Below are 15,319 nucleotides of genomic sequence, written 5' to 3'. Positions count from 1 at the left end.
CCGGGCTGCTGAAGCAGAACATGCACACTTAACCACTGCACCACCAGGCTGGCCCCTGGGATTTTTCTTATTTCTTGAGTTAGGCCTAAATTGCTATAAACTTCCCTCTTAGAACTGCTTTTGCTGTATCCCATAGATTTTGGCCTGTCGTATTTTCACTTTCATTTGTCTCCAGATATTGTTGGATTTCTCCTTTGACCCAATTGTTGTTCAGTAGCATTTTATTTAATCTCCACATTTTTGTGGCTTTTCTGATTTTCTTCCTGTAGTTGATTTCTAGTTTCATACTTTTGTGGTCAGAAAAGATGCTTGGTATTATCTTAATCATCTTAAATTTATTGAGACTTGTTTTGTGGCCTAATATGTGATCAATCCTGGAGAATGTTCCATGTGCATTTGAAAAGAATGTGTATTCTGAAGTTTTTGGATGGAATGTTCTATATATATCTGCTAAGTCCATCTGATCTAATGTGTCATTTAAGGCCAATCTTTCCTTATTGATCTTCTGTTTGGATGATCTATCCGTTGGTGTCAGTGGAGTGTTAAAGTCCCCTACTATTATTGTGTTACTGTCTATTTTTCCTTTTATGTCTGTTAATAATTGCTTTATATATTTAGATGCTCCTATGTTGTGTGCATAGGTATTTACAAGTGCTATATCCTCTTGTTGGATTGTTTCCTTTATCATTATGTAGTGCCCTTCTTTGTCTCTTGTTATAGTTTTTGTTTTAAAGTCTATTTTGTTGGATATAAGTATTGCTACCCTGCTTTCTTTCCTTTGCCATCTGCATGGAGTATCTTTTTCCATCCTTTCACTTTCAGATTGTGAGTGTCTTGAGGTCTGAAGTCTGTCTCTTGTATGTGGCATATATATGAGTTTTGTCTTTTTTATCTAATCAGCCACCCTATGTCTTTTGATTGGAGTATTTAGTCCATTGACAGTTAAAGTAGCTATTGAGAAAAACGGATTTGTTGCCATTTTGTTACTTTTTTCTGGGTCTTTTAGTAGTTCTTCCCTGTACCTTTCTTCTTCTCTTGCTCTCTTCCCTTGTAGTTTGATGGCTTTCTTTAGTAATATGTTTGATTTCTTTCCTCCTACTTTTTTGTTTACTTATTATAGGTTTCTTGTTTGTGGTTAACATGAGGTTCCTATATAATATTCTATGTATATAGCAGTCTGTATTGAGTTGATTGTCTCTTTAGCTTGACCTCTGTCTAAAATCTCTACTTTTTCACTCCCCTCCTCTCACATTTTATGTTTTTGAAATCATATCTAATCTCTTGTTTTGTGTGTGTCTATCCATTACCCTCTTATCATTGAAATAGGTAATTTTAGTACTTTTGTCTTTTAACCTTCATATTATCTTCCCAGGTAGTTGATCTGCTGCCTTTACTGTATTTTTGCCTTTAGCAGTGATTTTATTGCCTGTTTTTCGTTTTTTTGTTTTTGATAATTTTCTTATCCCTATTTGTGGTCTTCTATTTCCCACTTAAATAAGTCCCTTCAGCATTTCTTGTAGAACTGGTTTCTTGGTGATAAACTCCTTTAATTTTTGCATGTCTGGAAAGCTTTTTATCTCTCCTTTCATTTTGACTGGTAGCCTTGCTGGACAAAGTATTCTTGGCTGTGGGTTTTTTCCTTTCAGCACTTTAAATATGTCATGCCACTCTCTTCTAGCCTGTAGGGTTTCAGCTGAGAAGTCCACCAATAGCCTTATGGGCTTTCCTTTGTATGTCAGTTGTTGCCTTTCTCTTGCCACTTTTAGGATTCTCTCTTTATCTTTAATTTTGCACATTTTAATTATAATGTGTGTCAGTGTGGGCCTGTTGGTGTTCATCTTCTTTGGTGCTCTCTGTGCTTCCTGTACTTGGACGTCTGTTTCCTTCCTTAGGTTAGTAAAGTTTTCAGGTGTTATTTCTTCAAATAGACTCTCTACCCCTTTGTCTCTCTCTTCTCCTTCTGGGACACCCATAATACACATGTTAGTGCATTTGATATTGTCCCAGAGTTCCCTTAGACTGTTCTCATTCTAATTCTTTTTTCTTTTTCTGTTCAGTTTGGGTGATTTACTCTAGTCTTTCTTCCAGCTTGCTGATCCATTCTTCTGTATCATCTCTTCTGCTATTGAGTCCCTCTAGTGAATTCTTCATTTGCAGTATTGTGCTCTTCATTTCTGATTGGTTCTTTTTATATTTTCCACTTCTTTGTTGGCATTCTCACTGTGTTCATCCAGTCTTCTCCCAATAGCAGTGAGCATCTTTATGAGTTTTTGTTTGAACTGTTTGTCAGGTAGATTGCTTATTTCTGTTTCATTTAGTTCTTTTTCTGGGGTTTTGTCTTGTTCCCTTGCTTGGAATGTATTCCTTTGCCTCCTCAATCTGCCTCTTTCCCTGTGCTTATGTCTATGTATTAGGTAAGTCAGCTATGTCTCCTGATTTGGGAGAAGTGGCCTTATGTAAGAGATGGCTTTTGAGGCCCAGCAGTGTGCTTCCATCTTGTCACCCATCCAAATGATCCAAGAGTGACCCCTGTGTGGGCTACTTGTGTCCTTCTGCTGTGGCAGGGTTGCTCTTACTGTAGATACCTAAGGAATTTAGTCTTTCCCTCCCTGGCAGGCTGTTTGTAAATTGGGTTTGGAGAGCTCCAGTGCTATTGGCTACAAGATCTACTAACACACTCCTGTTGCAGTTTTCCTGATAATTGGGTAGGTACCCAGTGTAGCTGGTTGCTAGGCCCAGGGGCTTACTGTTGCTGTTTCCCTCAAGCCTGCAAGGCTATTGTCAGCTCTCTTAGAATTGCAGCTGAGTGGGGCTGGCCCTAGGCGTAGGAGCACCCAAATGTTTCAGGCTTTGGAAGGTGGGGCTGATCCTCTTTGTGGCTGTTTGTGAAGCACAGGTCTTCTGCCACTGATAAGCCCCACTCCCTGCAGTTCCACACACATTGTCAACACAGCCCTAGTTCGTGCACACTTCCCGACCCCCTGGAGCATACCAAGTTGCCCCACTGCAGAGGCCCCCACCTCTCCACCAACACCCCCCACAGTTCACCTGGTCCTCACACAGGCCTTGCCCCACAGAGGCGGACACACTTGCCTTCCTGTAGGGGATAAAGGCGCCCAGTCTAGGCAGGCCAACAAGTATCCTGAGGGCTTGCTGTTGGGTAGGGCCAGTCTCTAGGGTGGCTGCCTGCCCTGGCTGAACTGGATTAAATCTGCACTCTAGTGGATGTGGCAGACTCCTGGGCTATCAGGACAGGGGAAGAACTTCAAGGACGTCTGCCAGTGTCTGTGTCAGCATGCCTGTACTAGGTCACAACAATGGACGTCACCAATGCCTCAGTCTCTGGAGAGGTCTTACCTCTCGCCGAGATGCATCCAGAACCTACCAGGTGAGTCTCTTTTCACCAAAGGACTGTTCAGCTTTCTTTCTGGAGATTTTAGGTTGCTCTTTGAGATGGGTGAATTTGTGTGTAGGTCCTTTAAGAGCCGAGTTTTTTCAGCTTTTGTCTGATAACTTTTCTGGGGGTATTCCTCGTTACAGTTAATAGCCAGTGATGCCAAATAGCAGGACACTCATCTCAGTTGTGCTGAGTCTGAAGGATGCTTATAGCAGTAACAGGTCCCCGCTAAAGTCCTCACTTCTCCAGGGAGGGCTGCATACCTTAGGGCGGCCCCTGCCTGGCTGTGAAGGTCCACAGATTGTGAAGGTGGCTTTTTTTCACTCTAGAAGGAATTTCTGCCTCTTCTTCCTCAGTCAGGACTGTCCCTTATCATGGGGGTTCTTTTTTATCCAGTTTTCAGTTTTCTCTCTAGGGTAATTTTTCCAAGAATAGTTGTAACCTGGTTGTGTTTGTGGGAGGAGGTGAGTTCAGAGTCTGCCTACGCCACCATCTTGATGAGATCTCTGGGTTTTTTTTTTTGTTTGTTTGTTTACACTTTCATTATTTCGTTTTAAAAATGTAATCATATGCATTTATATATTCTTATTCCCATCCCCCATTTCACAAAAGGCAGCATATTTTATTGTCCTGATGCCTGATTTTTTTTTCACTGAAATATATTTCCTGGTGTTTACTTCATTTCAGTATATAGGAATGCTCCTCATTCCTTTTTACAACTGCATGGTATTTCATTATGTGGATGTATCATAGTTTATTCAATCAATTCCTTATTAATGGACATTTAGGTTGTTTCCATTCTTTTACTATTGCAAATAATGACACAACAAAGAGCTTGATACATACATCATTTGCATTTTTGCTGGTATATCTTTAGTCTATGGCTCCCACAACTGAAATTGCTGAGTTAAAGGGTAAATGCATATGTAAGTTTGCTAGATTTGGCCAAATTCCCTTCCACAGTGATTATATCATTTTGAATTTACATCAGCAATGTGTGAGAGTAACTGCCTCTCCAACAGAGTGTATCATTAAAGTTTTGGGTTTTTGACAATCTAATAAGTAAGAAGTGGTATATTGATGTTGTTTTCCTTCTTTTTTTTGTAAGCTATTCCAAAAAATGTTTTAAGTATAAAATTTCATTGATATGAAACATGGTATTTTCCTCCAAGTAATTTTAATTTGCATTTCTCTTATTATGAGTAAGGTTGAGTATCTTTTCACATGATTAAAGACCATTGGCTTTTCCTTATCTGTGGCTTGTTTGTTCATATCTGTCCCCCATTTTTCTAAGAGCTGTTAGTCTCTTTCCTCTCAATTTTTAGGAGCTCTTTAAATATTAGAGTATTAGCTCTTTGAAATTACGTTGTTAGATTGTGTTCAGTCTGTCAGTTGTCTAAACTGCTTTGTGGTCCTTTGTCAGGGCTCCAGAGTTGAGGAGACTCAAAGGGAGCCACTCACTAACCAACTAGAATGTTGATTTATTAATTTATAACATGTAATATTCCCTTCTAATAACATAAACATCCCATTTCTGCTGTGCTAGCTACCTTCTTCCTGGCAGCAGAATTCCTGAGAAACTGAATTATTGATTAGGAGATTATTCAGCTATAGTAGCAAAAGCTACTTGTACTATATACCTCTATGCTCTGCCTTCCCTTTTCCTACTATGGATGAATCATCCATGTTCTTATTGAAGGCCAACTCCAGCCCTTGGCATCTAGATCCCACCCCCTCTTGCTTGCTCAAGAATATGATTCCAGCAATTCTTTCTTCTTTCTCTTGAATCATCAATTTTCCCTTCACTATTGAATCCCTCCCTATCAGCATTCAAACAAACTGTAATATCTCTCATCTTTAAAACAAAAATTCTAGACCCCACAAAGTTTGGGGTACTTTACATCTCTGTCCAGCTACCACTCCATTTCTCTGCTCACTTCTATATTAAAAAAAAAATCTCAAAACAGTTGTCTATTCCTATCGTGTCCACTTCTTCTCTCCCCATTTTCTATTGAACCCACTCAAGTCAGGTGTTTGTACCCTGTGGTAACAGCTCTCATCAAGTTCACCAACGACCCCCACGTTCTTAAACCCAGCAGTCCATTCTCAGTCCTCATTTTCTCCATCCTCCCAGTTGCGTTGGGCACAGTTGTTAACCTCCTCCTTCTTGAAACACTTTCTTCTTCTGGTTTTTGACATGTGACTGTCTCCTGCTTCTCTTCCTACTCACTGGCCTCTTCTCAGGCACCTTTGCTGTTCTTCTTCAACAAGGTCCAGTTTGGTCTCTGTGCCAGTGATGTTTCTTTTCTGAATAGACCTTTGAAAACTTTCATGTCAAATACTTTCTGTCTATTATGTAAAGATTTAAAGTCTAATGAATTTTTAAAATTCCCCCCAAAAGAGAAAAAAGCGATAAAAGCACATTAAGATGGGACTGGCCCAGTGGTATAGTGGTTAAGTTCACACACTCCACTTCTGCAACCTGGGGTTCGCAGGTTTAGAAAACTATCATAAGCTGATTGGAAGTTTTTTTTAGAAATTCTAATTAAAAAGTGAAAAGTCTTGTCATGCCTTACAGAATTACACAATCACAAAATGGGGAAAGCCACATAATATTGGGGAAGAATTTACATGACAATAAAGTATCGTAAATATTGTACAATAATGAAAAGAAACCCACATGAAATAATTTTTTCTATTCCATTAAGCAATGATACAGTTTAAGATAAATCGTTAAGATGGTAAGAGATATAAAAAATCAGCTGTGTGAAGTGATAGTCAATATTTATTACAAGCATATGAAAATAACCTGTGTGATTATGAAGTTTTACTGCCTACATATAAAAAAGGAAATGTTTTTTCAAAATTATTGACAACAGCTATATAGGGAATTGTCAAATGGTGGAATCCTTAAAAATTATTTCGCAGAAAAAGTGTATCCTTTTCCAATGTTATTGCTTGTGCAACAAGTGAAATACTATGCTACTTTGATAAGTAATCAAAACTTAGGATTTATAGCTAACCTAAAAAAGTAACACTGGCTCCTTTAGCAATTCATTGCACTATTCATTAACAATTCTTATTAACCCAAATTCCTAGTGAAAGATTCCAAAAGTCAGTGAATGCTGTAACCAATGCTGATTTTGAAAATAAAGAATAAACTCATAGGTAGAGAAAGATTTCTTGAACAAATACAAAAAAGCATTCACTATAAAAGAAAAAAATTGATAAATTGGATCTCATTATAATTAAGAACTTGTGTTCATCAAAAGACACCACTAAAAGAGCAAAAAGACAAACCACAGACTGGGAGAAGATATTCATAGTATACCTGACAGAGGACTTTGATCCAGAATATATAAAGAACTCCTACAAATCAATATGAAAAAGACAAACAGTTCAATTATTTTATTTTATTGAGGCCATATTGGCTTACAACATTGTATAAATTTCAGATGTACACTATTATATTTCAGTTTCTGTATAGACTGTATATTGTTCACCACAAATAGCTTAGTTTTTATCCATTACCATACATATATGCCCCTTTATCCCTTTCACCCTGCCCCCACCCCCTTCTCCTTTGGTAATCTGTTCTCTTTATTTATGTGTTTGTTTATCCTCCACATATGAGTGAAATCATACAGTATTTGTCTTTCTCTGTCTGACTTATTTCTCTTAGCATAATACCCTCCAGGTCCATCCATGTTGTTGCAAATGGCATGATTTTGCCTTTTTTATGGCTGAGTAGGATTTCACTGTGTATGTGTGTCCACTGCTTTATCCATTCATCCATTGATGGGCACTAGGGTTGCTTCCACATCTTGGCTATTGTGAATAACCCTGCAATGACAGTTCACTTTTTTAAAAGGGCAAAGACTTGAACCAGCACTTCACAAAAGAAGGTATCCAAATAGCCACTATGTGTATAAAAAGGTTCACAATATCATTACTCTTCAAAGAAATGCAAATTAAAACCACAGTGTGTTACTGCTACACACCCACTAGAATGACTAAAATTAAGAAAACTAATAATTCCAACCAAATGTTTGTAAGAATGTAGATCAACAGGAATTCTCACACGTTACTGGTGGGAGTGTACACTGGTTCAACTATTTTACAATACAATTTGGCATAATCTAATAAAACTGAACTCATACCTACTCTATGATTCGGCAATCCCATTTCTAGGTGTATAGCCAAGAGAAATGAGTGCACAAAAGTACTTAAGTACATGAACAAGAATGTTCATATCAGCTTTATTCACAATAACCAACACCTGAAAATAAGTAAAATAACCACCTATAGGAAAATGGATAAATAAATTGATATATGTAATACAAAAAAAATAGAAGGAAATAAAAGAAAGAACAAACTTCTGATACAACAGCAATGTGGATAACTCTCACAGACACTAAGCTGAGTACAAGAAGCCAAACACAAAAGAACACATATGGTATGATTCTATTTATAAGAAGTCCAACAACACGCAAAACTGATTGATGATGAAAGAAGTCAGAATAGTAGTTACCCTGGTGTGTGAGGAGCTGCCTGGAAGGGGCAAAGCTTCCCTTCTGGGTTGGAAATGTACTAGACACTGATGTGAGTGATGGTTACATAGGTCTGTATGTTTGTAAAGACTCATCAAGCTGTACACTTGATATTAGTGCACTTTATGTACTTTACTGTGTGAATTCGTTTTCTTTGCTGCTGTAACAAGTAACCACCAATTTAGTGGCTTGAAACAACACAAATTTATTTGTCTTACAGATCTAGAGGTTAGAAGTCTAAAATTGGTCTGCAGGACTGCGTTCCTTCTGGACACTCTGGGGGAAATCCATCCCCTTGACTTTTCCAGCTTCTAGAGGCCATCTCTTTTCCTGGACCCACATCACTCCAGCCTCTGCTTCCATTATCACGTCTCCTTCTCTGATTCTGACCCTCTTGCCTCCCTCTTATGAGGACCCTTGTGATGACCTTGGCTCACCTGGATAATCCAGGGTAATCTCCCCATCTCAAGATCCTTAATTTGATCACGTTTGCAAAGTCCCTTTAGACATGTAAAAGAACACATTCACAGGTTCTGGGAGTTAGGACATGGACATCTGGGGGGCCCATTATTCTGCCTACAGGTAGGAATAATGGTACTTTTACCTCAATTAAAAAAAAAAACAAATAGGGGCCGGCCCGGTGGCACAGCGGTTAAGTTTGCACGTTCCCCTTTGGCAGCCCGGGTTCGCCAGTTCGGATCCCGGGTGTGGACATGGCACAACTTGGCATGCCATGCTGTGGTAGGTGTCCCCCATATAAAGTAGAGGAAGATGGGCACAGATGTTAGCTCAGAGCCAGGCTTCCTTAGCAAAAACAGGAGGAATGACAGCAGATGTTAGCTCAGGGCTAATCGTCCTCAAAAAAAAAAAAAAGAAAGAAAGAAAGAAAGAAAGAAAATTAAATCATTGAATGATATATGATAGATTGTTTCACAAAATGCAATGATAATGAAAAAATATTTGAAATTTGAATGTCTTTTCCAAGCACAGAAATAAGAAGACTTGCCACAGGAAATAATTTTAAAAGACTTTGCTCACTATTTGACAGTATCGTAGAATTTTTTGATTCAATGAAAAATTAAACATTAAAGTTAAAATATTTAAAAATTATATGATATATCTTTTCAATATATTTGAAAAGTTAAATGAGTTCTTTTTTAAGCTAAAAAAATGAGAACTATCTCATTAAAGTGAAGGATATTATCATGGAATTTATTAGCAAACTTACATTATTTTAAATAACCTCTTCTTCAAGATTTTAAAATTTCCATCCTTGAAATTAATAGATAGGAACATGCATAATGATGCTGACTTGATTTGCCCTCACTTAGATATTATTTTAAAAGTCAGGATAATTAAAGATTTTTATGAACTTAAAATACCAAATTGGGCGACTTACACATTTGAAATGAATGTGGACCATGTTAGCCAACTTTACAGGAATCATTAAAATGTAATAAAAAACTGACAAAACAAAAGAAAGATTTTGAGATCAAAGAAAAATTTAATCAGTCTAAATACAAATGGTTTCAGATCCAGCTAAAATGTTCACACCTTCTTTCTTGGAAAGAAACTAAATTACTCCTAGTATTTCTAACCAGATAATTAGTTGAAAGGGACTCGCTGCAGGAGGGCAGTTACTGCAAAAGCAGCAAAACCAACTTAAAGCACACAGAGGAGATTACAGGATCGGAGCAACGGACTCAAAGCCAATGTTATAAAATTAGTTGAGATACATAAGTGCAAGGATTTTATTGAATTTAATTAACAAGGTTGTTTAAAAAAATATTTCATACTACTGCCATCGTATATATATAATTTATTAATATATTTAAATATATTAAATCACATATTTAATTTTTAGTGTCATGATAAGAATATTAGTTATTGAAATTATTTATTATTTTAGGGTTATTTGACATGTTTTTGCTCTTAATCTAACACTGTCCTGAGAAGTCTACCATACAACTTCTTTTTAGCCTTTTGTACTAGTTTCTGTTCTCAATCCAGACCCTATTCTCTCATAGTATCAAAGGATATTATCTCCAAGATATTATTAAGCACTAAGGACTGACTCTGGGCCTCTTTATTTTATAGTAAGGGCGTTATATTGATTTCTTTGAAATTATCTATGTAGATACATTATATTATCTATGAATTACATTTCAGGAGCATTAAAGGGACGAAATATTAGTTTTATAAAAGGAAGCATGAGGTCTGATGAGGATGAGAACCAAGGATTAAAGAAAGAGTTCCTAGTGAGGTAAAGGTTACCAAAAACAGGAGGATGAAACCAGGGAACTGAGGAGCAGCGATGAGGTGGGAAAGATAAAGACTGACAAATGGATGCCCACCTGAAGGGTCGGTGAGGGAATGTGGTTTTGCTTCTCACTTTTACAAAAGTAACTAGAAATGAATAGTCCCAGTAGTCTTTACAACCACAAAGCATGCACACAGGTATTTAAAAGATCTTGGAATCTGCTTTCTGACTACCCATATTAATTAGGATTAAACCAAGCATGACTATTCTTTCTAGTCAAGTAAAATCTTTGTTATCTGAGTTAGAAAAAGCCCTATATAATTTTCAATAAGGATATCAAGACAATTCAATGGGGAAAGGAAAGAATAGTCCTTTCAACAAATGATGGGGACACCTGGGTATCTTTGTGTAAAAGAATAAAGTTGAGAGCCAGCCCTGATGGCCTAGTTGTTACAGTTTGGCACTCTCACCGCTTCAGCAGCCCGGGTTCATTTCCTGGTCAAGGACCCACAGCACCTGTCTGTCCCCTGCCATGCTGAGGCAGCGGCTCACACAGAAGAAGTAGAAGGACTTATAACTAGAATATACAACCATGCACCAGGGCTTTGGGGAGGGGAAAAAAAGGGGGAAGATTGGCAACAGATGTTAGTTCAGGGTGAATCTTTCCCTGCAAAAAAAAAAAAAGAAGAAAACAGTTGAACTCCTACTTCACGCCATATGCAAAAATTAACTCAGAATGTATCAAAGACCTAAATGTAAGAGCTGAAAGTATTTAACTCTTAGAAGAAAACATAGTAGTAAATCTTTCTGACTTTGGATTAGACAATGGTTTCTTAGATATAACACAAAAACACGTGACAAAAGAAAAAATGGATAAATTTGGCTTCAACAAAATTAACTTTTGTGCTTCAAAGGACACCCTCAAGAAAGTGAAAAGACAATCCACAGAATGGGAGAAAATATCCGCATCTTATATAATCCGATAAGGGACTTATATCCAGAATATATAAAGAACGCTCACAACTCAAGAACAAAAAGATAAATAACCCAATTTTAAAATGGGCAGAGGATCTGAATAGACCTGACTCCAAAAAAGATATACAAATAGCCAATAAACACATGAAAAGAAGCGCAACATCACTGGTCATTGCAGAAACGCAAATCAAAACTACAAAGAGATACTATTTCATACCTACCAGGAGAGCTAAAATAAAAAAGACAGACAATAACAACTATTGGCAAGGATGTGGAGAAATTGTACACTGCTGGTAAGGTTTTAAAATGATGTAGTTACTTTGCAAAACAGTTTGGCAGTTCTTCAAACCTTTAAACATAGAGTTACCATATGACCCAGTAATTTCACTCTAGTATATAACCAAGAGAATTTAAACATATTTTCACTAAAAAACCTGTACAGGAATGTTCACAGCAGCATTATTCAAAATAGCCAAAAAGTAGACACAACTCAAACGTCCATCAAGTGATCTATAGATAAACAAAATATGGTATCGCTAATACGGTGGAATATTATTTGACCATAAAAAAGAACAAAGTAATGATGCATGCTACAACATGGATGAAACTTGAAAGTGAAAGAAGCCAGACAAAAAGACCACATATTGTATGATTCCATTTATATGAAATGTCCAGATTAGGCAAATTCCTAGAGTCAGAAAGTAGATTAATGATTGCCAGGGGCTATGGGAAGGGAGGAATGAGGAGTGACTGCTAAGGGTATGGGGCTTATTTTTAGGGTGATGGCAATGGTTGCACAACTCTGCAAATATACTGAAAAACCATTGAATTGTACACTTTAAAAGGTTGAATTTTATGGTATGTGAAATAATAAGGCTATTATTTTTTAAAAAGCCTACATAGAGAGTTCCTTTATACAGCAGCCAGCCTTATTGCATTTAACGTAGAAATCTGTTTCTGAGAATTCAGTTTAAATGCTACTTTCTGGGCTTTAGATGAAGTGGAGTATAATTATAATGTATTTATTTACTTTAGGGGCTTTATTCACTTGCTGTTTATCTAAACATTTACAGGGTACCAATGAATTAAGAACATATAAAATAAGATTTTCCTATTTTTTCTTGAAACGGGAAAATTCAAGTGTTTCCTAACTTTTCCATTCCCCTCATTCCCAAAGCTTTACATCTCTTTTTTTTTTAAAGATTTTATTTTTTTTTCCTTTTTCTCCCCAAAGCCCCCCGGTACATAGTTGTATATTCTTCATTGTGGGTCCTTCTAGTTGTGGCATGTGGGACGCTGCCTCAGCGTGGTTTGATGCAGTGCCATGTCCGGGCCCAGGATTCGAACCAAGTAAACACTGGGCCGCCTGCAGCGGAGCGCAAGAGCTTAACCACTCGGCCACAGGGCCAGCCCCTTTACATCTCTTTTTATAGAATATTTAAGTATTTGTTGTGGTCTGCATTAGATGTTGACATGATATCTACAAACAGGAAGTGTAAAAGAAGAGACATAATTTTTAAACCATTTGGTTTAGCCAAATTTATTTATTCCAAAATGAATTATTCCAAATTAGTTTGGCATAGCCAAGATAAGAAAAAAAGGTATTTTAATCACGCTCAATTCTTTGCAAGTCCATTTTCCTACACTGAAGTTCTCTTGGCCGTAACATATCCCTGGAGCTTCCCTTCACTGTTGGTATTTCAAAGTTAAAATTTTCCAGGGTGTTGTGGGTTTTGGGGGGGGGGGGGGGGTTTAGCAGTTTTCAAATATTCTAGAATAAACTTTCACCAACAGTTTTAAGTATTCTCATATTTCCTATAAATCAGCTTACAAGATCTGCAAAGTATAGCGGCCTAGCGGTTGTGCCCAAACTGCACTAGCGCCGCCCAGAACCTCATCTGTAATCATAGACTCGCACGTCTTAACAGATGGAAGTGAGACAGTCCTTCTCAACACGAAAGTCAAGGTTCTGACAACCCCTGCATCTGGAATGTCCATAGGCAGGAACATTATTGAGAAAATAGGTTTGGAGGGATTGTGACTATGGGTAAAACCAAATGAAAAACTACATATTTCTACATTTGCAAAAGTAACTCCATAGAGGGGCCGGCCCAGGGCCATGGCGGTTGAGTTCACGCGCTCTGCTTCGGCAGCCTGGGGTTCACCGTTTTGGATCCGAGGCACGGCCGTACACACTGCTTATCAAGCCATGATGTGGCGGCCATTCCACATATAAATCAGAGGAAGATGGGCACAGATGTTAGCTCAGGGTCAATCTTCCTCAAAAAAGTAAATAAATAAAACATAAAATAAAACCATAGATAGTAAATGACATTGTACGTATCTGAAATTAGTCATCTTGGGTACATTTTGACTAATAGTCCATTTGCCTTTCCTTCTTACTAGAAACATTTCAGGATCTTCCTCGTAATTTCAATGAGATACTTAGAATTTGGGGGGTTTTGCAGATATTATATACACCGAGAAGTATTTTTTCTCTGATCCTCTGCCAACGTCCAGTGCCTCTCGATTTCACAGTTTGGAGACGGTGACCTCTTGCTCCTACTGTAGTCCCAAGACGCAGACTCACTTGAACGTTTGCGATGCTTTGGGAAACTTTTATTTGAACTATGTGGGCCAGCTGACCAAGTGTTTCCCAGCTCCCCTCCTAATACCAGGTTATGTAGCCTTGTCTTTGGCCCTAGAAACTTTGCACAAAACACTTATCATCAGCCCCTTGAGGACAAGTGGCAGGTTTAAGTGACCTCCGTACCACTAGACAGGGAGTGTAGATCAAGCACCCACATTACTTGCCCTCATCTTCCTTTATGTCTTCTGGGACTGCAAACCTACTTTGGTAATGCCCTTTGCTTTGCGCCCTCCCACCCCGCCCTTTTTTAAAAATTCTCAGTGTCTCTTTTTGCTAATCATTGCAGCAGTAATGGGTACTTAGAAGTGAACTTGATGAGGAAAAAGTACTTAGAAGCACTGAAGGACACTTGCATTTCGAGGAAGAGAACTTGAGCTTGGGGAGGCATCACAGAACTCCCCTTCGTTTATGACAGCGTGCTTTGCCTTCCACGGAGGGGCAGAAGATGAAGGTATGGTGCTTCCATGTCAAAAATTTTTGGTAAATGACATTTTTCATTCCCTGGGACCTGCTATTGGCTTCTTATTTTTCCTTTTCAATATTAAAAAAACTTTCTGCTTTATTTTCTATTATTCTCATTTTTTTTCCTGCACCTCTATCAAATTCTTTTCTTTGACTCCATCTTCTTTTTCCTTCTTGATGTCACATCTCTGCATTTTCCAGTCTCCAAACTAGCTTAACTGTTTTAGCAACTGAAAGTACTAAATATCCTTTTCTTTGGGTCATTTAGAGACACCCTGTGAAGGACACCCCTGGAAAATGTTCCACGGTGCTGCCAACAGAGCAGAGCTGTTGCAGTAGAAGGTTCTCAATGTCATTTTTCTTATTTATTTTTGGTTGTTGAATGTGGGTAAAATACTTTATAATTCAGCAAATCCAGATTAAATGAGTGCAATTAATGCCAGGTAAATTTAAATGTCAACTTCTGAGGTAAGAGGAAAGAAGGAAACAAATAAAAATGAGGACTTTATTCTTAAATGTAGGCCCCTGGGGAGGTGGCTTGCAGAGTGGTTAAGAACACAGACCCAGAACCAGACTGCATGGGCTGGAATCCAGCTTCATCACTTGCACACCGTGCAACTTCGGGCACCTTTCTTTGCCTCGGTTTCCTCATCTGTAAAGTGGAGAATAGTTTTACCTGATGGAGTTGCTAAAAGGATTAACTGAGTTTACAAAAAGCACTTACAACAGTGCCTGGGAATAGTCAGCACTACGTAAATGCCAGTTACTCTTACTCCAAATTATAATAACAAATAGATCAAGGCCCCAGAAACATTTTTAGTTTTCAGAAGTACGAGTTTTTTAATAATGTTTCTGATTTTTAAAAGATCACACATGTGGTTTGGATTACTCCAAGAAAAATGTTTGGCTTAATGACTGATTAATGAGTTTTTAAGAAAGAAACCACTTTGTATGACCCAGGACAGAGCATGAAGTTCACTAACAGGAGATGTCTGGCTGGCATAAAAACCATTACAGAAAACCCT

The sequence above is a fragment of the Equus quagga genome, chromosome 6, assembly GCF_021613505.1.
Source record: "Equus quagga isolate Etosha38 chromosome 6, UCLA_HA_Equagga_1.0, whole genome shotgun sequence".
Lineage (NCBI taxonomy): Eukaryota > Metazoa > Chordata > Mammalia > Perissodactyla > Equidae > Equus > Equus quagga.
The sequence above is the reverse complement of the archived record's forward strand: the minus strand, read 5'-3'. Positions refer to the sequence as shown.